The 27,160-nt window shown below is 43.6% G+C and overlaps 1 long non-coding RNA gene across 5 annotated transcripts in view; it reads right to left on the bottom strand.

Moving 5' to 3' along the window:
• The window catches only part of LOC307185334, a 3,778,167-nt gene that overhangs the window by 3,465,457 nt on the left and 285,550 nt on the right, over positions 1–27,160 (bottom strand). The window contains exon 1 of one of the 5 annotated variants that reach the window (XR_013827992.1): positions 13,781–13,866. The exons of the other annotated variants lie outside the window; for them this stretch is intronic. This is a non-coding gene — a long non-coding RNA (uncharacterized lncRNA). Of the gene's footprint in view, positions 1–13,780; positions 13,867–27,160 lie in introns of those variants that run through there. 5 annotated transcript variants of the gene reach the window in all.

Genomic DNA, 27,160 nt, shown 5'->3' with positions numbered 1-27,160 from the left:
ATGTGTACAGGGGCATAAACGCAGCAGTGATAGGATTGGAGAGGTTCGGTGAGCAAATGAAGACCCTTTGAAGTCATATTGCATGGTACCCATTCCATGGGTTTCAGCTACCCAATTTAAGGTATTCTTCCTTCAGCTAAAACATGCATGTGGAACCTAGAGTATGATCAACCATTTGATCGGGAGATGTATTCAAATATGTCTCAGTTTTCCTCCCCTGGTACTCGGGTGCAACATTCCAGACGCTTTACTGACACTCTTCCCACTTGAAGAGTCAGCGCCTTTAACCTCCTGTTTGGCACAGTTTGCAATTTCTGCGGAAGATGAACAGGAATAGCGAGAACCAATGAGAGGCTAGCTGGAGGTGTCTGGACGGGCAAATTTAACTCTCATTTCCCACCAGGAGAAGGAAATAACCAAAGGCTTAGCGTGGCGTGCCAGAACCAGATTAGGGCATGAAGCCATCCTGCGGTGTTGCGGCCAGGTCACAAGAAACAAGTTGAAGAAAGGAGCTCAGGGGCACTGTAATTCACAAACCTGCAGAGTTATAAATGACAGCTATCGTCCAAAAATAGACTGAAGTAAGGCTGCCAAGAGGACTTGAAAGCGGGGCAGAATTGCAGGAAACCGATTTCAGGAGGTAGACTGAAATTGCATTGAAAGCATAGGAAAAGAGGCAGAACGTCCACAATGATGCACTTGGCCAAAAAGGGCGTATGCGTTTTTTCCTGAATATATTCAGGAAAAAACGCATACGCCCTTTTTGGCCAACCAAGCAAACTTGCAAAGGAAATCTGCACTACAATGAAGTCTCACTTCCCCCTGGTCAAAAGGGCCATCTGAAAAAAGTGTAAAATCCAGAAAGGCAGGACAGGCCATGGAGAACTGGGAGCCTTGTTATGCTGAAGGGCGGGATGTAAATTGCCAACAACCACTCGGGAGAAGTGTATGGTGTTTCCTGAAACATCTAAAAAACAAAGCAACAGAGCCTAGGGCACTTCCACTTATGGTCCTATAGCTTAGGCAATTTAAAATCAAAAAGACACAGCCACCCCAAAGTTTGGAACGGCTTTGTTTACAAGAACCTCGTTTACAGTACAAGTTCAACATCGCAGAAAGTGAAAAATGGATAAAGAAGGTGTGGTATTTACTTACAATGCAGTATCACTCAGCAATGAAATCTATGTCATCAGGTCCTTAGCATCACAATGAGTGGATTCAGGTATGATGATTCTAACTGAAATAAGTCACACAGAAAAAGAAACATCATAAGATATCAGTAATACACGGAATGTAAACTTGGCTACACAGGAACAGAATTACAGAACAGAACAGGGTCTCAAATTTAGAAAACCAACTTATGCTTGCTTAAGGGTAAAGGTGAGTTGGGGTGCTGCATAAAACCAGAGATTGAAATGAGCACAGATAAAGTTCCTTAAGTCAAATATGGAATAGACAAGAGCTACTCCTTGCTCAACGAAATGGACTCAACACCGCATATTAAACGCCTAAGAATATACCTGACTAGTAAGTATCTTAAAACCTATGGATTGCTATGTCTCCAAAAGAGAATCAAGCATGTGTACAGGGGCATAAACGCAGCAGTGATAGGATTGGAGAGGTTCGGTGAGCAAATGAAGACCCTTTGAAGTCATATTGCATGGTACCCATTACACGGGTCTCAATTCTGCAAGTTTAAGGTATTCTTCCTTCAGCTAAAACATGCATGTGGAACCCAAGTATGATCAACCATGTGAACGGGAGACGTGTTCAAATATGTCTCAGTTTTCCTCCCCTGGTACTCGGGTGCAACATTCCAGACGCTTTACTAACACTCTCCCCACTTGGAGAGTGAGCGCCTTTAACCTCCTGTTTGGCCCAGTTTGCAATTTCTGCGGAAGATGAACAGGAATAGCGAGAACCAATGAGAGGCTAGCTGGAGGTGTCTGGACGGGCAAATTTAACTCTCATTTCCCACCAGGAAGAGGAAATAACCAAAGGCTCAGCGTGCCGTGCCGGAACCAGATTAGGGCCTGAAGCCATCCTGCGGTGTTGCGGCCAGGTCACAAGAAAGCGAGTTGAAGAAAGGAGCTCAGGGGCACTGTAATTCACAAACCTGCAGAGTTATAAATGACAGCTATCGTCCAAAAATAGACTGAAGTAAGGCTGCCAAGAGGACTTGAATGTGGGGCAGAATTGCAGGAAACCGATTTCAGGAGGTAGACTGGAATTGCATTGAAAGCATAGGAAAAGAGGCAGAACGTCCACAACGATGCACTTGGCCAAAAAGGGCGTATGCGTTTTTTCCTGAATATATTCAGGAAAAAACGCATACGCCCTTTTTGGCCAACCAAGCAAGCTTGCAAAGGAAATCTGCACTACAATGAAGTCTCACTTCCCCCCGGTCAAAAGGGCCATCTGAAAAAAGTGTAAAATCCAGAAAGGCAGGACAGGCCATGGAGAACTGGGAGCCTTGTTATGCTGATGGGCGGGATGTAAATTGCCAACAACCACTCTGGAGAAGTGTATGGTGTTTCCTGAAACATCTAAAAAACAAAGCAACAGAGCCTAGGGCACTTCCACTTATGGTCCTATAGCTTAGGGAAATTAAAATCAAAAAGACACAGCCACCACAAAGTTTGGGACGCCTCTGTTTACAAGAACCTCGTTTACAGTACAAGTTCAACATCGCAGAAAGTGAAAAATGGATAAAGAAGTTGTGGTATTTACTTACAAAGCAATATCACTCAGCAATGAAATCTGTGTCATCAGGCCCTTAGCAGCACAATGAGTGGATTCAGGTATGATGATTCTAACTGAAATAAGTCACACAGAAAAAGAAACATCATAAGGTATCAGTAATACACGGAATGTAAACTTGGCTACACAGGAACTGAATTACAGAACAGAACAGGGTCTCAAATTTAGAAAACCAACTTATTCTTGCTTAAGGGTAAAGGTGAGTTGGGGTGCTGCATAAAACCAGAGATTGAAATGAGCACAGATAAAGTTCCTTAAGCCAAATATGGAATAGACAAGAGCTACTCTTTGCTCAATGAAATGGACTCAACACCGCATATTAAACGCGTAAGAATGTACCTGACTAGTAAGTATCTTAAAACCTATGGATTGCTATGTCTCTGAAAGAGAATCAAGCATGTGTACAGGGGCATAAACGCAGCAGTGATAGGATTGGAGAGGTTCGGTGAGCAAATGAAGACCCTTTGAAGTCATATTGCATGGTACCCATTCCACGGGTTTCAACTACCCAGGTTTAAGGTATTCTTCCTTCAGCTAAAACATGCATGTGGAACCTAGAGTATGATCAACCATGTGATCGGGAGACGTGTTCAAATATGTCTCAGTTTTCGTACCCTGGTACTCGGGTGCAACATTCCAGACGCTTTACTAACACTCTCCCCACTTGGAGTGTCAGTCCCTTTAACCTCCTGTTTGGCCCAGTTTCCAATTTCCATGGAAGATGAACAGGAATAGCGAGAACCAATTAGAGGCTAGCTGGAGGTGTCTGGACGGGCAAATTTAACTCTCATTTCCCACCAGGAAGAGGAATTAACCAAAGGCTCAGCGTGCCGTGCCAGAACCAGATTAGGGCCTGAAGCCATCCTGCGGTTTTGCGGCCAGCTCACAAGAAAGCGAGTTGAAGAAAGGAGCTCAGGGGCACTGTAATTCACAAACCTGCAGAGTTATAAATGACAGCTATCGTCCAAAAATAGACTGAAGTAAGGCTGCCAAGAGGACTTGAAAGCGGGGCAGAATTGCAGAAAACCGATTTCAGGAGGTAGACTGGAATTGCATTGAAAGCATAGGAAAAGAGGCAGAACGTCCACAATGATGCACTTGGCCAAAAAGGGCGTATGCGTTTTTTCCTGAATATATTCAGGAAAAAACGCATACGCCCTTTTTGGCCAACCAAGCAAGCTTGCAAAGGAAATCTGCACTACAATGAAGTCTCACTTCCCCCCGGTCAAAAGGGCCATCTGAAAAAAGTGTAAAATCCAGAAAGGCAGGACAGGCCATGGAGAACTGGGAGCCTTGTTATGCTGATGGGCGGGATGTAAATTGCCAACAGACACTCGGGAGAAGTGTATGGTGTTTCCTGAAACATCTAAAAAACAAAGCAACAGAGCCTAGGGCACTGCCACTTATGGTCCTATAGCTTAGGGAAATTAAAATCAAAAAGACACAGCCACCCCAAAGTTTGGGACGCCTCTGTTTACAAGAACCTCGTTTACAGTACAAGTTCAACATCGCAGAAAGTGAAAAATGGATAAAGAAGTTGTGGTATTTACTTACAAAGCAATATCACTCAGCAATGAAATCTATGTCATCAGGCCCTTAGCAGCACAATGAGTGGATTCAGGTATGATGATTCTAACTGAAATAAGTCACACAGAAAAAGAAACATCATAAGATATCACTAATACACGGAATGTAAACTTGGCTACACAGGAACTGCATTCCAAAACAGAACAGGGTCTCAAATTTAGAAAACCAACTTATGCTTGCTTAAGGGGAAAGGTGAGTTGGGGTGCTGCATAAAACCAGAGATTGAAATGAGCACAGATAAAGTTCCTTAAGCCAAATATGGAATAGACCAGAGCTACTCCTTGCTCAACGAAATGGACTCAAAACCCCATATTAAACGCCTAAGAATGTACCTGACTAGTAAGTATCTTAAAACCTATGGATTGCTATGTCTCCAAAAGAGAATCAAGCGTGTGTACAGGGGCATAAACGCAGCAGTGATAGGATTGGAGAGGTTCGGTGAGCAAATGAAGACCCTTTGAAGTCATATTGCATGGTACCCATTCCACGGGTTTCAACTACCCAGGTTTAAGGTATTCTTCCTTCAGCTAAAACATGCATGTGGAACCTAGAGTATGATCAACCATGTGATCGGGAGACGTGTTCAAATATGTCTCAGTTTTCGTACCCTGGTACTCGGGTGCTACATTCCAGACGCTTTACTAACACTCTCCCCACTTGGAGTGTCAGTCCCTTTAACCTCCTGTTTGGCCCAGTTTCCAATTTCCATGGAAGATGAACAGGAATAGTGAGAACCAATTAGAGGCTAGCTGGAGGTGTCTGGACGGGCAAATTTAACTCTCATTTCCCACCAGGAAGAGGAATTAACCAAAGGCTCAGCGTGCCGTGCCAGAACCAGATTAGGGCCTGAAGCCATCCTGCGGTGTTGCGGCCAGCTCACAAGAAAGCGAGTTGAAGAAAGGAGCTCAAGGGCACTGTAATTCACAAACCTGCAGAGTTATAAATGACAGCTATCGTCCAAAAATAGACTGAAGTAAGGCTGCCAAGAGGACTTGAAAGCGGGGCAGAATTGCAGAAAACCGATTTCAGGAGGTAGACTGGAATTGCATTGAAAGCATAGGAAAAGAGGCAGAACGTCCACAATGATGCACTTGGCCAAAAAGGGCGTATGCGTTTTTTCCTGAATATATTCAGGAAAAAACGCATACGCCCTTTTTGGCCAACCAAGCAAGCTTGCAAAGGAAATCTGCACTACAATGAAGTCTCACTTCCCCCCGGTCAAAAGGGCCATCTGAAAAAAGTGTAAAATCCAGAAAGGCAGGACAGGCCATGGAGAACTGGGAGCCTTGTTATGCTGATGGGCGGGATGTAAATTGCCAACAGACACACGGGAGAAGTGTATGGTGTTTCCTGAAACATCTAAAAAACAAAGCAACAGAGCCTAGGGCACTGCCACTTATGGTCCTATAGCTTAGGGAAATTAAAATCAAAAAGACACAGCCACCCCAAAGTTTGGGACGCCTCTGTTTACAAGAACCTCGTTTACAGTACAAGTTCAACATCGCAGAAAGTGAAAAATGGATAAAGAAGTTGTGGTATTTACTTACAAAGCAATATCACTCAGCAATGAAATCTATGTCATCAGGCCCTTAGCAGCACAATGAGTGGATTCAGGTATGATGATTCTAACTGAAATAAGTCACACAGAAAAAGAAACATCATAAGATATCACTAATACACGGAATGTAAACTTGGCTACACAGGAACTGCATTCCAAAACAGAACAGGGTCTCAAATTTAGAAAACCAACTTATGCTTGCTTAAGGGGAAAGGTGAGTTGGGGTGCTGCATAAAACCAGAGATTGAAATGAGCACAGATAAAGTTCCTTAAGCCAAATATGGAATAGACCAGAGCTACTCCTTGCTCAACGAAATGGACTCAAAACCCCATATTAAACGCCTAAGAATGTACCTGACTAGTAAGTATCTTAAAACCTATGGATTGCTATGTCTCCGAAAGAGAATCAAGGATGTGTACAGGGGCATAAACGCAGCAGTGATAGGATTGGAGAGGTTCAGTGAGCAAATGAAGACCCTTTGAAGTCATATTGCATGGTACCCATTCCACGGGTTTCAACTACCCAGGTTTAAGGTATTCTTCCTTCAGCTAAAACATGCATGTGGAACCTAGAGTATGATCAACCATGTGATCGGGAGACGTGTTCAAGTATGTCTCAGTTTTTGTACCCTGGTACTCGGGTGCAACATTCCAGACGCTTTACTAACCCTCTCCCGACTTGGAGAGTCAGTCCCTTTAACCTCCTGTTTGGCCCAGTTTGCAGTTTCTGCGGAAGATGAACAGGAATAAGGAGAACCAATGGAGACTAGCTGGAGGTGTCTGGACGGGAAAATTTAACTCTCATTTCCCACCAGGAATAGGAAGTAACCAAAGGCTCAGCGTGCCGGGCCGTAACCAGATTAGGGCCTGAAGCCATCCTGCGGTGTTGCGGCCAGGTCACAAGAAACAAGTTGAAGAAAGGAGCTCAGGGGCACTGTAATTCACAAACCTGCAGAGTTATAAATGACAGCTATCGTCCAAAAATAGACTGAAGTAAGGCTGCCAAGAGGACTTGAAATCGGGGCAGAATTGCAGGAAACCGATTTCAGGAGGTAGACTGGAATTGCATTGAAAGCATAGGAAAAGAGGCAGAACGTCCACAATGATGCACTTGGCCAAAAAGGGCGTATGCGTTTTTTCCTGAATATATTCAGGAAAAAATGCATACGCCCTTTTTGGCCAACCAAGCAAGCTTGCAAAGGAAATCTGCACTACAATGAAGTCTCACTTCCCCCCGGTCAAAAGGGCCATCTGAAAAAAGTGTAAAATCCAGAAAGGCAGGACAGGCCATGGAGAACTGGGAGCCTTGTTATGCTGATGGGCGGGATGTAAATTGCCAACAACCACTCGGGAGAAGTGTATGGTGTTTCCTGAAACATCTAAAAAACAAAGCAACAGAGCCTAGTGCACTGCCACTTATGGTCCTATAGCTTAGGGAAATTAAAATAAAAAAGACACAGCCACCCCAAAGTTTGGAACGGCTCTGTTTACAAGAACCTCGTTTACAGTACAAGTTCAACATCGCAGAAAGTGAAAAATGAATAAAGAAGTTGTGGTATTTACTTACAAAGCAATATCACTCAGCAATGAAATCTGTGTCATCAGGCCCTTAGCAGCACAAGTGGATTCAGGTATGATGATTCTAACTGAAATAAGTCACACAGAAAAAGAAACATCATAAGATATCATTAATACACGGAATGTAAACTTGGCTACACAGGAACTGAATTACAGAACAGAACGGGGTTTCAAATTTAGGAAACCAACTTATGCTTGCTTAAGGGGAAAGGTGAGTTGGGGTGCTGCATAAAACCAGAGATTGAAATGAGCACAGATAAAGTTCCTTAAGCCAAATATGGAATAGACAAGAGCTACTCCTTGCTCAACGAAATGGACTCAACACCGCATATTAAACGCCTAAGAATGTACCTGACTAGTAAGTATCTTAAAACCTATGGATTGCTATGTCTCCGAAAGAGAATCAAGGATGTGTACAGGGGCATAAACGCAGCAGTGATAGGGTTGGAGAGGTTCGGTGAGCAAATGAAGACCCTTTGAAGTCATATTGCATGGTACCCATTACACGGGTTTCAACTACCCAGGTTTTAGGTATTCTTCCTTCAGCTAAAACATGCATGTGGAACCTAGAGTATGATCAACCATGTGATCGGGAGACGTGTTCAAATATGTCTCAGTTTTCGTACACTGGTACTCGGGTGCAACATTCCAGACGCTTTACTAACACTCTCCCCACTTGGAGAGTCAGTCCCTTTAACCTCCTGTTTGGCCCAGTTTGCAATTTCTGTGGAAGATGAACAGGAATAGCGAGAACCAATGAGAGGCTAGCTGGAGGTGTCTAGACGGGCAAATTTAACTCTCATTTCCCACCAGGAAGAGGAATTAACCAAAGGCTCAGCATGCCGGGCCGGAACCAGATTAGGGCCTGAAGCCATCCTGCGGTGTTGCGGCCAGGTCACAAGAAAGCGAGTTGAAGAAAGGAGCTCAGGGGCACTGTAATTCACAAACCTGCAGAGTTATAAATGACAGCTATCGTCCAAAAATAGACTGAAGTAAGGCTGCCAAGAGGACTTGAAAGTGGGGCAGAATTGCAGGAAACCGATTTCAGGAGGTAGACTGGAATTGCATTGAAAGCATAGGAAAAGAGGCAGAACGTCCACAATGATGCACTTGGCCAAAAAGGGCGTATGCGTTTTTTCCTGAATATATTCAGGAAAAAACGCATACGCCCTTTTTGGCCAACCAAGTAAGCTTGCAAAGGAAATCTGCACTACAATGAAGTCTCACTTCCCCCCGGTCAAAAGGGCCATCTGAAAAAAGTGTAAAATCCAGAAAGGCAGGACAGGCCATGGAGAACTGGGAGCCTTGTTATGCTGATGGGCGGGATGTAAATTGACAACAGACACTCAGGAGAAGTGTATGGTGTTTCCTGAAACATCTAAAAAACAAAGCAACAGAGCCTAGGGCACTGCCACTTATGGTCCTATAGCTTAGGGAAATTAAAATCAAAAAGACACAGCCACCCCAAAGTTTGGGACGCCTCCGTTTACAAGAACCTCATTTACCGTACAAGTTCAATATCACAGAAAGTGAAAAATGGATAAAGAACTTGTGGTACTTACGTACAATGCAGTATCACTCAGCAATGAAATCTATGTCATCAGGCCCGTAGCAGCATAATGAGTGGATTCAGGTACGATGATTCTAACTGAAATAAGTCACACAGAAAAAGAAACATCATAAGATATCACTAATACACGGAATGTAAACTTGGCTACACAGGAACTGCATTCCAAAACAGAACATGGTCTCAAATTTAGAAAACCAACTTATGCTTGCTTAAGGGGAAAGGTGAGTTGGGGTGCTGCATAAAACCAGAGATTGAAATGAGCACAGATAAAGTTCCTTAAGCCAAATATGGAATAGACAAGAGCTACTCCTTGCTCAACGAAATGGACTCAACACCGCATATTAAACGCCTAAGAATGTACCTGACTAGTAAGTATCTTAAAACCTATGGATTGCTATGTCTCCGAAAGAGAATCAAGGATGTGTACAGGGGCATAAACGCAGCAGTGATAGGATTGGAGAGGTTCGTGAGCAAATGAAGACCCTTTGAAGTCATATTGCATGGTACCCATTCCACGGGTTTCAACTACCCAGGTTTAAGGTATTCTTCCTTCAGCTAAAACATGCATGTGGAACCTAGAGTATGATCAACCATGTGATCGGGAGACGTGTTCAAATATGTCTCAGTTTTTGTACCCTGGTACTCGGGTGCAACATTCCAGACGCTTTACTAACCCTCTCCCCACTTGGAGAGTCAGTCCCTTTAACCTCCTGTTTGGCCCAGTTTGCAGTTTCTGCGGAAGATGAACAGGAATAAGGAGAACCAATGGAGACTAGCTGGAGGTGTCTGGACGGGCAAATTTTACTCTCATTTCCCACCAGGAAGAGGAAATAACCAAAGGTTCAGCGTGCCGTGCCGGAACCAGATTAGGGCCTGAAGCCATCCTGCGGTGTTGCGGCCAGGTCACAAGAAACAAGTTGAAGAAAGGAGCTCAGGGGCACTGTAATTCACAAACCTGCAGAGTTATAAATGACAGCTATCGTCCAAAAATAGACTGAAGTAAGGCTGCCAAGAGGACTTGAAAGCGGGGCAGAATTGCAGGAAACCGATTTCAGGAGGTAGACTGGAATTGCATTGAAAGCATAGGAAAAGAGGCAGAACGTCCACAATGATGCACTTGGCCAAAAAGGGCGTATGCGTTTTTTCCTGAATATATTCAGGAAAAAACGCATACGCCCTTTTTGGCCAACCAAGCAAGCTTGCAAAGGAAATCTGCACTACAATGAAGTCTCACTTCCCCCCGGTCAAAAGGGCCATCTGAAAAAAGTGTAAAATCCAGAAAGGCAGGACAGACCATGGAGAACTGGGAGCCTTGTTATGCTGATGGGCGGGATGTAAATTGCAAACAGACACTCGGGAGAAGTGTATGGTGTTTCCTGAAACATCTAAAAAACAAAGCAACAGAGCCTAGGGCACTTCCACTTATGGTCCTATAGCTTAGGGAATTTAAAATCAAAAAGACACAGCCACCCCAAAGTTTCGAACGGCTCTGTTTACAAGAACCTCGTTTACAGTACAACTTCAACATCGCAGAAAGTGAAAAATGGATAAAGAAGTTGTGGTATTTACTTACAAAGCAATATCACTCAGCAATGAAATCTGTGTCATCAGGCCCTTAACAGCACAATGAGTGGATTCAGGTATGATGATTCTAACTGAAATAAGTCACACAGAAAAAGGAACATCATAAGATATCACTAATACACAGAATGTAAACTTGGCTACACAGGAACTGAATTCCAAAACAGAACAGGGTCTCAAATTTAGGAAACCAACTTATGCTTGCTTAAGGCGAAAGGTGAGTTGGGGTGCTGCATAAAACCAGAGATTGAAATGAGCACAGATAAAGTTCCTTAAGCCAAATATGGAATAGACAAGAGCTACTCCTTGCTCAACGAAATGGACTCAACACCGCATATTAAACGCCTAAGAATGTACCTGACTAGTAAGTATCTTAAAACCTATGGATTGCTATGTCTCCGAAATAGAATCAAGGATGTGTACAGGGGCATAAACGCAGCAGTGATAGGATTGGAGAAGTTCGTGAGCAAATGAAGACCCTTTGAAGTCATATTGCATGGTACCCATTCCACGGGTTTCAACTACCCAGGTTTAAGGTATTCTTCCTTCAGCTAAAACATGCATGTGGAACCTAGAGTATGATCAACCATGTGATCGGGAGACGTGTTCAAATATGTCTCAGTTTTCGTACCCTGGTACTCGGGTGCAACATTCCAGACGCTTTACTAACACTCTCCCGACTTGGAGAGTCAGTCCCTTTAACCTCCTGTTTGGCGCAGTTTGCAATTTCTGTGGAAGATGAACAGGAATAGCGAGAACCAATGAGAGACTAGCTGGAGGTGTCTGGATGGGCAAATATAACTCTCATTTCCCACCAGGAAGAGGAATTAACCAAAGGCTCAGTGTGCCGTGCCAGAACCAGATTAGGGCCTGAAGACATCCTTCGGTGTTGCGGCCAGCTCAAAAGAAAGCGAGTTGAAGAAAGGAGCTCAGGGGCACTGTAATTCACAAACCTGCAGAGTTATAAATGACAGCTATCGTCCAAAAATAGACTGAAGTAAGGCTGCCAAGAGGACTTGAAAGCGGGGCAGAATTGCAGGAAACCGATTTCAGGAGGTAGACTGGAATTGCATTGAAAGCATAGGAAAAGAGGCAGAACGTCCACAATGATGCACTTGGCCAAAAAGGGCGTATGCGTTTTTTCCTGAATATATTCAGGGAAAAACGCATACGCAGTTTTTGGCCAACCAAGCAAACTTGCAAAGGAAATCTGCACTACAATGAAGTCTCACTTCTCCCCGGTCAAAAGGGCCATCTGAAAAAAGTGTAAAATCCAGAAAGGCAGGACAGGCCATGGAGAACTGGGAGCCTTGTTATGCTGATGGGCGGGATGTAAATTGCCAACAGACACTCGGGAGAAGTGTATGGTGTTTCCTGAAACATCTAAAAAACAAAGCAACAGAGCCTAGGGCACTTCCACTTATGGTCCTATAGCTTAGGGAAATTAAAATCAAAAAGACACAGCCACCTCAAACTTTGGGACGCCTCCGTTAACAAGAACCTCGTTTACCGTACAAGTTCAATATCACAGAAAGTGAAAAATGGATAAAGAACTTGTGGTACTTACGTACAATGCAGTATCACTCAGCAATGAAATCTATGTCATCAGGCCCGTAGCAGCATAATAAGTGGATTCAGGTACGATGATTCTAACTGAAATAAGTCACACAGAAAATGAAACATCATAAGATATCACTAATACACGGAATGTAAACTTGGCTACACAGGAACTGCATTCCAAAACAGAACAGGGTCTCAAATTTAGAAAACCACCTTATGCTTGCTTAAGGGGAAAGGTGAGTTGGGGTGCTGCATAAAACCAGAGATTGAAATGAGCACAGATAAAGTTCCTTAAGCCAAATATGGAATAGACAAGAGCTACTCCTTGCTCAACGAAATGGACTCAAAACCCCATATTAAACGCCTAAGAATGTACCTGACTAGTAAGTATCTTAAAACCTATGGATTGCTATGTCTCCAAAAGAGAATCAAGCGTGTGTACAGGGGCATAAACGCAGCAGTGATAGGATTGGAGAGGTTCGGTGAGCAAATGAAGACCCTTTGAAGTCATATTGCATGGTACCCATTACACGGGTCTCAACTCTCAAGGTTTAAGGTATTCTTCCTTCAGCTAAAACATGCATGTGGAACCCAGAGTATGATCAACCATGTGAACGGGAGACGTGTTCAAATATGTCTCAGTTTTCCTCCCCTGGTACTCGGGTGCAACATTCCAGACGCTTTACTAACACTCTCCCGACTTGGAGAGTCAGTCCCTTTAACCTCCTGTTTGGCGCAGTTTGCAATTTCTGTGGAAGATGAACAGGAATAGCGAGAACCAATGGAGACTAGCTGGAGGTGTCTGGACGGGCAAATTTAACTCTCATTTCCCACCAGGAAGAGGAATTAACCAAAGGCTCAGCATGCCGTGCCGGAACCAGATTAGGGCCTGAAGCCATCCTGCGGTGTTGCGGCCAGCTCAAAAGAAAATGAGTTGAAGAAAGGAGCTAAGGGGCACTGTAATTCACAAACCTGCAGAGTTATAAATGACAGCTATCGTCCAAAAATAGACTGAAGTAAGGCTGCCAAGAGGACTTGAAAGCGGGGCAGAATTGCAGGAAACCGATTTCAGGAGGTAGACTGGAATTGCATTGAAAGCATAGGAAAAGAGGCAGAACGTCCACAATGATGCACTTGGCCAAAAAGGGCGTATGCGTTTTTTCCTGAATATATTCAGGAAAAAACGCATACGCCCTTTTTGGCCAACCAAGCAAGCTTGCAAAGGAAATCTGCACTACAATGAAGTCTCACTTCCCCCCGGTCAAAAGGGCCATCTGAAAAAAGTGTAAAATCCAGAAAGGCAGGACAGGCCATGGAGAACTGGGAGCCTTGTTATGCTGATGGGCGGGATGTAAATTGCCAACAGACACTCGGGAGAAGTGTATGGTGTTTCCTGAAATATCTAAAAAACAAAGCAACAGAGCCTAGGGCACTTCCACTTATGGTCCTATAGCTTAGGGAAATTAAAATATAAAAGACACAGCCACCCCAAAGTTTGGAACAGCTCTGTTTACTAGAACCTCATTCACAGTACAAGTTCAACATCGCAGAATGTGAAAAATGGATAAAGAAGTTGTGGTATTTACTTACAAAGCAATATCACTCAGCAATGAAATCTTTGTCATCAGGCCCTTAGCAGCACAATGAGTGGATTCAGGTATGATGATTCTAACTGAAATAAGTCACACAGAAAAAGAAACATCATAAGATATCAGTAATACACGGAATGGAAACTTGGCTACACAGGAACTGAATTACAGAACAGAACAGTGTCTCAAATTTAGAAAACCAACTTATGCTTGCTTAAGGGTAAAGGTGAGTTGGGGTGCTGCATAAAACCAGAGATTGAAATGAGCACAGATAAAGTTCCTTAAGTCAAATATGGAATAGACAAGAGCTACTCCTTGCTCAACGAAATGGACTCAACACCGCATATTAAACGCCTAAGAATGTACCTGACTAGTAAGTATCTTAAAACCTATGGATTGCTATGTCTCCAAAAGAGAATCAAGCATGTGTACAGGGGCATAAACGCAGCAGTGATAGGATTGGAGAGGTTCGGTGAGCAAATGAAGACCCTTTGAAATCATATTGCATGGTACCCATTCCACGGGTTTCAACTACCCAGGTTTAAGGTATTCTTCCTTCAGTTGAAACATGCATGTGGAACCTAGAGTATGATCAACCATGTGATTGGGAGACGTGTTCAAATATGTCTCAGTTTTCCTCCCCTGGTACTCGGGTGCAACATTCCAGACGCTTTACTAACACTCTCCCCACTTGGAGAGTCAGCGCCTTTAACCTCCTGTTTGGCACAGTTTGCAATTTCTGCGGAAGATGAACAGGAATAGCGAGAACCAATGAGAGGATAGCTGGAGGTGTCTGGACGGGCAAATTTAACTCTCATTTACCACCAGGAAGAGGAAATAACCAAAGGCTCAGTGTGCCGTACCGGAACCAGATTAGGGCCTGAAGCCATTCTGCGGTGTTGCGGCCAGCTCAAAAGAAAGCGAGTTGAAAAAAGGAGCTCGGGGCACTGTAATTCACAAACCTGCAGAGTTATAAATGACAGCTATCGTCCAAAAATAGACTGAAGTAAGGCTGCCAAGAGGACTTGAAAGCGGGGCAGAATTGTAGGAAACCGATTTCAGAAGGTAGACTGGAATTGCATTGAAAGCATAGGAAAAGAGGCAGAACGTCCACAATGATGCACTTGGCCAAAACGGGCGTATGCGTTTTTTCCTGAATATATTCAGGAAAAAACGCATACGCCCTTTTTGGCCAACCAAGCAAGCTTGCAAAGGAAATCTGCACTACAATGAAGTCTCACTTCCCCCCCGGTCAAAAGGGCCATCTGAAAAAAGTGTAAAATCCAGAAAGGCAGGACAGGCCATGGAGAACTGGGAGCCTTGTTATGCTGATGGGCGGGATGTAAATTGCCAACAACCACTCGGGAGAAGTGTATGGTGTTTCCTGAAACATCTAAAAAACAAAGCAACAGAACCTAGGGCACTTCCACTTATGGTCCTATAGCTTAGGGAAATTAAAATCAAAAAGACACAGCCACCCCAAAGTTTGGGACGCCTCCGTTTACAAGAACCTCGTTTACCGTACAAGTTCAATATCACAGAAAGTGAAAAATGGATAAACAACTTGTGGTACTTACGAACAATGCAGTATCACTCAGCAATGAAATCTATGTCATCAGGCCCGTAGCAGCATAATGAGTGGATTCAGGTACGATGATTCTAACTGAAATAACTCACACAGAAAAAGAAACATCATAAGATATCTCTAATACACGGAATGGAAACTTGGCTACACAGGAACTGCATTCCAAAACAGAACAGGGTCTCAAATTTAGAAAACCAACTTATGCTTGCTTAAGGGGAAAGGTGAGTTGGGGTGCTGCATAAAACCAGAGATTGAAATGAGCACAGATAAAGTTCCTTAAGCCAAATATGGAATAGACAAGAGCTACTCCTTGCTCAACGAAATGGACTCAACACCGCATATTAAACGCCTAAGAATGTACCTGACTAGTAAGTATCTTAAAACCTATGGATTGCTATGTCTCCAAAAGAGAATCAAGCATGTGTACAGGGGAATAAACGCAGCAGTGATAGGATTGGAGAGGTTCGGTGAGCAAATGAAGACCCTTTGAAGTCATATTGCATGGTACCCATTCCACGGGTTTCAACTACCCAGGTTTAAGGTATTCTTCCTTCAGCTAAAACATGCATGTGGAACCTAGAGTATGATCAACCATGTGATCGGGAGACGTGCTCAAATATGTCTCAGTTTTCGTACCCTGGTACTCAGGTGCAACATTCCAGACGCTTTAATAACACACTCCCCACTTGGAGAGTCAGTCCCTTTAACCTCCTGTTTGGCCCAGTTTGCAATTTCTGCGGAAGATGAACAGGAATAGCGAGAACCAATGAGAGGCTAGCTGGAGGTGTCTGGACGGGCAAATTTAACTCTCATTTCCCACCAGGAAGAGGAAATAACCAAAGGCTCAGCGTGCCGTGCCGGAACCAGATTAGGGCCTGAAGCCATCCTGCGGTGTTGCGGCCAGCTCAAAAGAAAGCGAGTTGAAGAAAGGAGCTCAAAGGCACTGTAATTCACAAACTTGCAGAGTTATAAATGACAGCTATCGTCCAAAAATAGACTGAAGTAAGGCTGCCAAGAGGACTTGAAAGCGGGGCAGAATTGTAGGAAACCGATTTCAGAAGGTAGACTGGAATTGCATTGAAAGCATAGGAAAAGAGGCAGAACGTCCACAATGATGCACTTGGCCAAAAAGGGCGTATGCGTTTTTTCCTGAATATATTCAGGAAAAAACGCATACGCCCTTTTTGGCCAACCAAGCAAGCTTGCAAAGGAAATCTGCACTACAATGAAGTCTCACTTCCCCCCGGTCAAAAGGGCCATCTGAAAAAAGTGTAAAATCCAGAAAGGCAGGACAGGCCATGGAGAACTGGGAGCCTTGTTCTGCTGATGAGCGGGATGTAAATTGCCAACAACCACTCGGGAGAAGTGTATGGTGTTTCCTGAAACATCTAAAAAACAAAGCAACAGAACCTAGGGCACTTCCACTTATGGTCCTATAGCTTAGGGAAATTAAAATAAAAAAGACACAGCCACCCCAAAGTTTGGAACGGCTCTGTTTACAAGAACCTCGTTTACAGTACAAGTTCAACATCGCAGAAAGTGAAAAATGGATAAAGAAGTTGTGGTATTTACTTACAAAGCAATATCACTCAGCAATGAAATCTGTGTCATCAGGCCCTTAGCAGCACAAGTGGATTCAGGTATGATGATTCTAACTGAAATAAGTCACACAGAAAAAGAAACATCATAAGATATCAGTAATACACGGAATGTAAACTTGGCTACACAGGAACTGAATTACAGAACAGAACAGGGTCTCAAATTTAGAAAACCAACTTATGCTTGCTTAAGGGGAAAGGTGAGTTGGGGTGCTGCATAAAACCAGAGATTGAAATGAGCACAGATAAAGTTCCTTAAGCCAAATATGGAATAGACAAGAGCTACTCCTTGCTCAACGAAATGGACTCAACACCGCATATTAAACGCCTAAGAATGTACCTGACTAGTAAGTATCTTAAAACCTATGGATTGCTATGTCTCCGAAAGAGAATCAAGCATGTGTACAGGGGCATAAACGCAGCAGTGATAGGATTGGAGAGGTTCGGTGAGCAAATGAAGACCCTTTGAAGTCATATTGCATGGTACCCATTCCACGGGTTTCAACTACCCAGGTTTAAGGTATTCTTCCTTCAGCTAAAACATGCATGTGGAACCTAGAGTATGATCAACCATGTGATTGGGAGACGTGTTCAAATATGTCTCAGTTTTCGTACCCTGGTACTCGGGTGCAACATTCCAGACGCTTTACTAACACTCTCCCCACTTGGAGAGTCAGTCCCTTTAACCTCCTGTTTGGCCCAGTTTGCAATTTCTGCGGAAGATGAACAGGAATAGCGAGAACCAATGAGAGACTAGCTGTAGGTGTCTGGATGGGCAAATTTAACTCTCATTTCCCACCAGGAAGAGGAATTAACCAAAGGCTCAACGTGCCGTGCCAGAACCAGTTTAGGGCCTGAAGACATCTTGCGGTGTTGCGGCCAGCTCAAAAGAAAGCGAGTTGAAGAAAGGAGCTCAGGGGCACTGTAATTCACAAACCTGCAGAGTTATAAATGACAGCTATCGTCCAAAAATAGACTGAAGTAAGCCTGCCAAGAGGACTTGAAAGCGGGGCAGAATTGCAGGAAACCGATTTCAGGAGGTAGACTGGAATTGCATTGAAAGCATAGGAAAAGAGGCAGAACGTCCACAATGATGCACTTGGCCAAAAAGGGCGTATGCGTTTTTTCCTGAATATATTCAGGAAAAAACGCATACGCCCTTTTTGGCCAACCAAGCAAACTTGCAAAGGAAATCTGCACTACAATGAAGTCTCACTTCTCCCCGGTCAAAAGGGCCATCTGAAAAAAGTGTAAAATCCAGAAAGGCAGGACAGGCCATGGAGAACTGGGAGCCTTGTTATGCTGATGGGCGGGATGTAAATTGCCAACAACCACTCGGGAGAAGTGTATGGTGTTTCCTGAAACATCTAAAAAACAAAGCAACAGAGCCTAGGGCACTTCCACTTATGGTCCTATAGTTTAGGGAAATTAAAATAAAAAAGACACAGCCACCCCAAAGTTTGGGACGCCTCCGTTTACAAGAACCTCGTTTACCGTACAAGTTCAATATCACAGAAAGTGAAAAATGGATAAAGAACTTGTGGTACTTACGTACAATGCAGTATCACTCAGCAATGAAATCTATGTCATCAGGCCCGTAGCAGCATAATGAGTGGATTCAGGTACGATGATTCTAACTGAAATAAGTCACACAGAAAAAGAAACATCATAAGATATCACTAATACACGGAATGTAAACTTGGCTACAGAGGAACTGCATTCCAAAACAGAACAGGGTCTCAAATTTAGAAAACCACCTTATGCTTGCTTAAGGGGAAAGGTGAGTTGGGGTGCTGCATAAAACCAGAGATTGAAATGAGCACAGATAAAGTTCCTTAAGCCAAATATGGAATAGACAAGAGCTACTCCTTGCTCAACGAAATGGACTCAAAACCCCATATTAAACGCCTAAGAATGTACCTGACTAGTAAGTATCTTAAAACCTATGGATTGCTATGTCTCCAAAAGAGAATCAAGCGTGTGTACAGGGGCATAAACACAGCAGTGATAGGATTGGAGAGGTTCGGTGAGCAAATGAAGACCCTTTGAAGTCATATTGCATGGTACCCATTACACGGGTCTCAACTCTCCAGGTTTAAGGTATTCTTCCTTCAGCTACAACATGCATGTGGAACCCAGAGTATGATCAACCATGTGAACGGGAGACGTGTTCAAATATGTCTCAGTTTTCCTCCCCTGGTACTCGGGTGCAACATTCCAGACGCTTTACTAACACTCTCCTAACTTGGAGAGTCAGTCCCTTTAACTTCCTGTTTGGCCCAGTTTGCAATTTCTGCGGAAGATGAACAGGAATAGCGAGAACCAATGAGAGGCTAGCTGGAGGTGTCTGGACGGGCAAATTTAACTCTCATTTCCCACCAGGAAGAGGAATTAACCAAAAGCTCAGCATGCCGGGCCGGAACCAGATTAGGGCCTGAAGCCATCCTGCGGTGTTGCGGCCCGGTTACAAGAAAGCGAGTTGAAGAAAGGAGCTCAGGGGTACTGTAATTCACAAACCTGCAGAGTTATAAATGACAGCTATCGTCCAAAAATAGACTGAAGTAAGGCTGCCAAGAGGACTTGAAAGCGGGGCAGAATTGCAGGAAACCGATTTCAGGAGGTAGACTGGAATTGCATTGAAAGCATAGGAAAAGAGGCAGAACGTCCACAATGATGCACTTGGCCAAAAAGGGCGTATGCGTTTTTTCCTGAATATATTCAGGAAAAAACGCATACGCCCTTTTTGGCCAACCAAGCAAGCTTGCAAAGGAAATCTGCACTACAATGAAGTCTCACTTCCCCCCGGTCAAAAGGGCCATCTGAAAAAAGTGTAAAATCCAGAAAGGCAGGACAGGCCATGGAGAACTGGGAGCCTTGTTATGCTGATGGGCGGGATGTAAATTGCCAACAACCACTCGGGAGAAGTGTATGGTGTTTCCTGAAACATCTAAAAAACAAAGCAACAGAACCTAGGGCACTTCCACTTATGGTCCTATAGCTTAGGGAAATTAAAATAAAAAAGACACAGCCACCCCAAAGTTTGGAACGGCTCTGTTTACAAGAACCTCGTTTACAGTACAAGTTCAACATCGCAGAAAGTGAAAAATGGATAAAGAAGTTGTGGTATTTACTTACAAAGCAATATCACTCAGCAATGAAATCTGTGTCATCAGGCCCTTAGCAGCACAAGTGGATTCAGGTATGATGATTCTAACTGAAATAAGTCACACAGAAAAAGAAACATCATAAGATATCAGTAATACACGGAATGTAAACTTGGCTACACAGGAACTGAATTACAGAACAGAACAGGGTCTCAAATTTAGAAAACCAACTTATGCTTGCTTAAGGGGAAAGGTGAGTTGGGGTGCTGCATAAAACCAGAGATTGAAATGAGCACAGATAAAGTTCCTTAAGCCAAATATGGAATAGACAAGAGCTACTCCTTGCTCAACGAAATGGACTCAACACCGCATATTAAACGCCTAAGAATGTACCTGACTAGTAAGTATCTTAAAACCTATGGATTGCTATGTCTCCGAAAGAGAATCAAGCATGTGTACAGGGGCATAAACGCAGCAGTGATAGGATTGGAGAGGTTCGTGAGCAAATGAAGACCCTTTGAAGTCATATTGCATGGTACCCATTCCACGGGTTTCAACTACCCAGGTTTAAGGTATTCTTCCTTCAGCTAAAACATGCATGTGGAACCTAGAGTATGATCAACCATGTGATTGGGAGACGTGTTCAAATATGTCTCAGTTTTCGTACCCTGGTACTCGGGTGCAACATTCCAGACGCTTTACTAACACTCTCCCCACTTGGAGAGTCAGTCCCTTTAACCTCCTGTTTGGCCCAGTTTGCAATTTCTGTGGAAGATGAACAGGAATAGCGAGAACCAATGAGAGACTAGCTGTAGGTGTCTGGATGGGCAAATTTAACTCTCATTTCCCACCAGGAAGAGGAATTAACCAAAGGCTCAACGTGCCGTGCCAGAACCAGTTTAGGGCCTGAAGACATCTTGCGGTGTTGCGGCCAGCTCAAAAGAAAGCGAGTTGAAGAAAGGAGCTCAGGGGCACTGTAATTCACAAACCTGCAGAGTTATAAATGACAGCTATCGTCCAAAAATAGACTGAAGTAAGGCTGCCAAGAGGACTTGAAAGCGGGGCAGAATTGCAGGAAACCGATTTCAGGAGGTAGACTGGAATTGCATTGAAAGCATAGGAAAAGAGGCAGAACGTCCACAATGATGCACTTGGCCAAAAAGGGCGTATGCGTTTTTTCCTGAATATATTCAGGAAAAAACGCATACGCCCTTTTTGGCCAACCAAGCAAGCTTGCAAAGGAAATCTGCACTACAATGAAGTCTCACTTCCCCCCGGTCAAAAGGGCCATCTGAAGAAAGTGTAAAATCCAGAAAGGCAGGACAGGCCATGGAGAACTGGGAGCCTTGTTATGCTGATGGGCGGGATGTAAATTGCCAACAACCACTCGGGAGAAGTGTATGGTGTTTCCTGAAACATCTAAAAAACAAAGCAACAGAACCTAGGGCACTTCCACTTATGGTCCTATAGCTTAGGGAAATTAAAATCAAAAAGACACAGCAACCCCAAAGTTTGGAATGGCTCTGTTTACAAGAACCTCGTTTACAGTACAAGTTCAACATCGCAGAAAGTGAAAAATGGATAAAGAAGTTGTGGTATTTACTTACAAAGCAATATCACTCAGCAATGAAATCTGTGTCATCAGGCCCTTAGCAGCACAATGAGTGGATTCAGGTATGATGATTCTAACTGAAGTTAGTCACACAGAAAAAGAAACATCATAAGATATCAGTAATACACGGAATGTAAACTTGGCTACACAGGAACTGAATTACAGAACAGAACAGGGTCTCAAATTTAGAAAGACAACTTATGCTTGCTTAAGGGTAAAGGTGAGTTGGGGTGCTGCATAAAACCAGAGATTGAAATGAGCACAGATAAAGTTCCTTAAGCCAAATATGGAATAGACAAGAGCTACTCCTTGCTCAACGAAATGGACTCAAAACCCCATATTAAACGCCTAAGAATGTACCTGACTAGTAAGTATCTTAAAACCTATGGATTGCTATGTCTCCAAAAGAGAATCAAGCGTGTGTACAGGGGCATAAACACAGCAGTGATAGGATTGGAGAGGTTCGGTGAGCAAATGAAGACCCTTTGAAGTCATATAGCATGGTACCCATTACACGGGTCTCAACTCTCCAGGTTTAAGGTATTCTTCCTTCAGCTACAACATGCATGTGGAACCCAGAGTATGATCAACCATGTGAACGGGAGACGTGTTCAAATATGTCTCAGTTTTCCTCCCCTGGTACTCGGGTGCAACATTCCAGACGCTTTACTAACACTCTCCTAACTTGGAGAGTCAGTCCCTTTAACTTCCTGTTTGGCCCAGTTTGCAATTTCTGCGGAAGATGAACAGGAATAGCGAGAACCAATGAGAGGCTAGCTGGAGGTGTCTGGACGGGCAAATTTAACTCTCATTTCCCACCAGGAAGAGGAATTAACCAAAAGCTCAGCATGCCGGGCCGGAACCAGATTAGGGCCTGAAGCCATCCTGCGGTGTTGCGGCCCGGTTACAAGAAAGCGAGTTGAAGAAAGGAGCTCAGGGGTACTGTAATTCACAAACCTGCAGAGTTATAAATGACAGCTATCGTCCAAAAATAGACTGAAATAAGGCTGCCAAGAGGACTTGAAAGCGGGGCAGAATTGCAGGAAACCGATTTCAGGAGGTAGACTGGAATTGCATTGAAAGCATAGGAAAAGAGGCAGAACGTCCACAATGATGCACTTGGCCAAAAAGGGCGTATGCGTTTTTTCCTGAATATATTCAGGAAAAAACGCATACGCCCTTTTTGGCCAACCAAGCAAGCTTGCAAAGGAAATCTGCACTACAATGAAGTCTCACTTCCCCCCGGTCAAAAGGGCCATCTGAAAAAAGTGTAAAATCCAGAAAGGCAGGACAGGCCATGGAGAACTGGGAGCCTTGTTATGCTGATGGGCGGGATGTAAATTGCCAACAACCACTCGGGAGAAGTGTATGGTGTTTCCTGAAACATCTAAAAAACAAAGCAACAGAACCTAGGGCACTTCCACTTATGGTCCTATAGCTTAGGGAAATTAAAATAAAAAAGACACAGCCACCCCAAAGTTTGGAACGGCTCTGTTTACAAGAACCTCGTTTACAGTACAAGTTCAACATCGCAGAAAGTGAAAAATGGATAAAGAAGTTGTGGTATTTACTTACAAAGCAATATCACTCAGCAATGAAATCTGTGTCATCAGGCCCTTAGCAGCACAAGTGGATTCAGGTATGATGATTCTAACTGAAATAAGTCACACAGAAAAAGAAACATCATAAGATATCAGTAATACACGGAATGTAAACTTGGCTACACAGGAACTGAATTACAGAACAGAACAGGGTCTCAAATTTAGAAAACCAACTTATGCTTGCTTAAGGGGAAAGGTGAGTTGGGGTGCTGCATAAAACCAGAGATTGAAATGAGCACAGATAAAGTTCCTTAAGCCAAATATGGAATAGACAAGAGCTACTCCTTGCTCAACGAAATGGACTCAACACCGCATATTAAACGCCTAAGAATGTACCTGACTAGTAAGTATCTTAAAACCTATGGATTGCTATGTCTCCGAAAGAGAATCAAGCATGTGTACAGGGGCATAAACGCAGCAGTGATAGGATTGGAGAGGTTCGTGAGCAAATGAAGACCCTTTGAAGTCATATTGCATGGTACCCATTCCACGGGTTTCAACTACCCAGGTTTAAGGTATTCTTCCTTCAGCTAAAACATGCATGTGGAACCTAGAGTATGATCAACCATGTGATTGGGAGACGTGTTCAAATATGTCTCAGTTTTCGTACCCTGGTACTCGGGTGCAACATTCCAGACGCTTTACTAACACTCTCCCCACTTGGAGAGTCAGTCCCTTTAACCTCCTGTTTGGCCCAGTTTGCAATTTCTGTGGAAGATGAACAGGAATAGCGAGAACCAATGAGAGACTAGCTGTAGGTGTCTGGATGGGCAAATTTAACTCTCATTTCCCACCAGGAAGAGGAATTAACCAAAGGCTCAACGTGCCGTGCCAGAACCAGTTTAGGGCCTGAAGACATCTTGCGGTGTTGCGGCCAGCTCAAAAGAAAGCGAGTTGAAGAAAGGAGCTCAGGGGCACTGTAATTCACAAACCTGCAGAGTTATAAATGACAGCTATCGTCCAAAAATAGACTGAAGTAAGGCTGCCAAGAGGACTTGAAAGCGGGGCAGAATTGCAGGAAACCGATTTCAGGAGGTAGACTGGAATTGCATTGAAAGCATAGGAAAAGAGGCAGAACGTCCACAATGATGCACTTGGCCAAAAAGGGCGTATGCGTTTTTTCCTGAATATATTCAGGAAAAAACGCATACGCCCTTTTTGGCCAACCAAGCAAGCTTGCAAAGGAAATCTGCACTACAATGAAGTCTCACTTCCCCCCGGTCAAAAGGGCCATCTGAAAAAAGTGTAAAATCCAGAAAGGCAGGACAGGCCATGGAGAACTGGGAGCCTTGTTATGCTGATGGGCGGGATGTAAATTGCCAACAACCACTCGGGAGAAGTGTATGGTGTTTCCTGAAACATCTAAAAAACAAAGCAACAGAACCTAGGGCACTTCCACTTATGGTCCTATAGCTTAGGGAAATTAAAATCAAAAAGACACAGCAACCCCAAAGTTTGGAATGGCTCTGTTTACAAGAACCTCGTTTACAGTACAAGTTCAACATCGCAGAAAGTGAAAAATGGATAAAGAAGTTGTGGTATTTACTTACAAAGCAATATCACTCAGCAATGAAATCTGTGTCATCAGGCCCTTAGCAGCACAATGAGTGGATTCAGGTATGATGATTCTAACTGAAGTTAGTCACACAGAAAAAGAAACATCATAAGATATCAGTAATACACGGAATGTAAACTTGGCTACACAGGAACTGAATTACAGAACAGAACAGGGTCTCAAATTTAGAAAGACAACTTATGCTTGCTTAAGGGTAAAGGTGAGTTGGGGTGCTGCATAAAACCAGAGATTGAAATGAGCACAGATAAAGTTCCTTAAGCCAAATATGGAATAGACAAGAGCTACTCCTTGCTCAACGAAATGGACTCAACACCGCATATTAAACGCCTAAGAATGTACCTGACTTGTAAGTATCTTAAAACCTATGGATTGCTATGTCTCCGAAAGAGAATCAAGCATGTGTATAGGGGCATAAACGCAGCAGTGATAGGATTGGAGAGGTTCGTTGAGCAAATGAAGACCCTTGGAAGTCATATTGCATGGTACCCATTACACGGGTTTCAACTACCCAGGTTTAAGGTATTCTTCCTTCAGCTAAAACATGCATGTGGAAACTAGAGTATGATCAACCATGTGATCAGGAGACGTGTTCAAATATGTCTCAGTTTTCCTCCCCTGGTACTCGGGTGCAACATTCCAGACGCTTTACTAACACTCTCCCCACTTGGAGAGTCAGTCCCTTTAACCTCCTGTTTGGCCCAGTTTGCAATTTCTGGGGAAGATGAACAGGAATAGCGAGAACCAATGAGAGGCTAGCTGGAGGTGTCTGGACGGGCAAATTTAACTCTCATTTCCCACCAGGAAGAGGAATTAACCAAAGGCTCAGCCTGCCGGGCCGGAACCAGATTAGGGCCTGAAGCCATCCTGCGGTGTTGCGGCCAGCTCAAAAGAAAGCGAGTTGTAGAAAGGAGCTCAGGGGCACTGTAATTCACAAACCTGCAGAGTTACAAATGACAGCTATCGTTCAAAAATAGACTGAAGTAAGGCTGCCAAGAGGACTTGAAATCGGGGCAGAATTGCAGGAAACCGATTTCAGGAGGTAGACTGGAATTGCATTGAAAGCATAGGAAAAGAGGCAGAACGTCCACAATGATGCACTTGGCCAAAAAGGGCGTATGCGTTTTTTCCTGAATATATTCAGGAAAAAACGCATACGCCCTTTTTGGCCAACCAAGCAAGCTTGCAAAGCAAATCTGCACTACAATGAAGTCTCACTTCCCCCCGGTCAAAAGGGCCATCTGAAAAAAGTGTAAAATCCAGAAAGGCAGGACAGGCCATGGAGAACTGGGAGCCTTGTTATGCTGATGGGCGGGATGTAAATTGCCAACAGACACTCGGGAGAAGTGTATGGTGTTTCCTGAAACATCCAAAAAACAAAGCAACAGAGCCTAGGGCACTTCCACTTATGGTCCTATAGCTTAGGGAAATTAAAATCAAAAAGACACAGCCACCCCAAAGTTTGGAATGGCTCTGTTTACAAGAACCTCGTTTACAGTACAAGTTCAACATCGCAGAAAGTGAAAAATGGATAAAGAAGTTGTGGTATTTACTTACAAAGCAATATCACTCAGCAATGAAATCTATGTCATCAGGCCTTTAGCAGCACAATGAGTGGATTCAGGTATGATGATTCTAACTGAAATAAGTCACACAGAAAAAGAAACATCATAAGATATCAGTAATACACGGAATGAAAACTTGGCTACACAGGAACTGAATTACAGAACAGAACAGGGTCTCAAATTTAGAAAACCAACTTATACTTGCTTAAGGGGAAAGGTGAGTTGGGGTGCTGCATAAAACCAGAGATCAAAATGAGCACAGATAAAGTTCCTTAAGCCAAATATGGAATAGACAAGAGCTACTCCTTCCTCAACGAAATGGACTCAACACCGCATATTAAATGCCTAAGAATGTACCTGACTAGTAAGTATCTTAAAACCTATGGATTGCTATGTCTCCGAAAGAGAATCAAGCATGTGTACAGGGGCATAAACGCAGCAGTGATAGGATTGGAGAGGTTCGGTGAGCAAATGAAGACCCTTTGAAGTCATATTGCATGGTACCCATTCCACGGGTTTCAACTACCCAGGTTTAAGGTATTCTTCCTTCAGTTGAAACATGCATGTGGAACCTAGAGTATGATCAACCATGTGATTGGGAGACGTGTTCAAATATGTCTCAGTTTTCCTCCCCTGGTACTCGGGTGCAACATTCCAGACGCTTTACTAACACTCTCCCCACTTGGAGAGTCAGCGCCTTTAACCTCCTGTTTGGCACAGTTTGCAATTTCTGCGGAAG

Source organism: Stenella coeruleoalba (genome assembly GCF_951394435.1).
Source record: "Stenella coeruleoalba genome assembly, chromosome: 4".
Classification (NCBI taxonomy): Eukaryota; Metazoa; Chordata; class Mammalia; order Artiodactyla; family Delphinidae; genus Stenella; species Stenella coeruleoalba.
The sequence above is the reverse complement of the archived record's forward strand: the minus strand, read 5'-3'. Positions and strand labels throughout refer to the sequence as shown.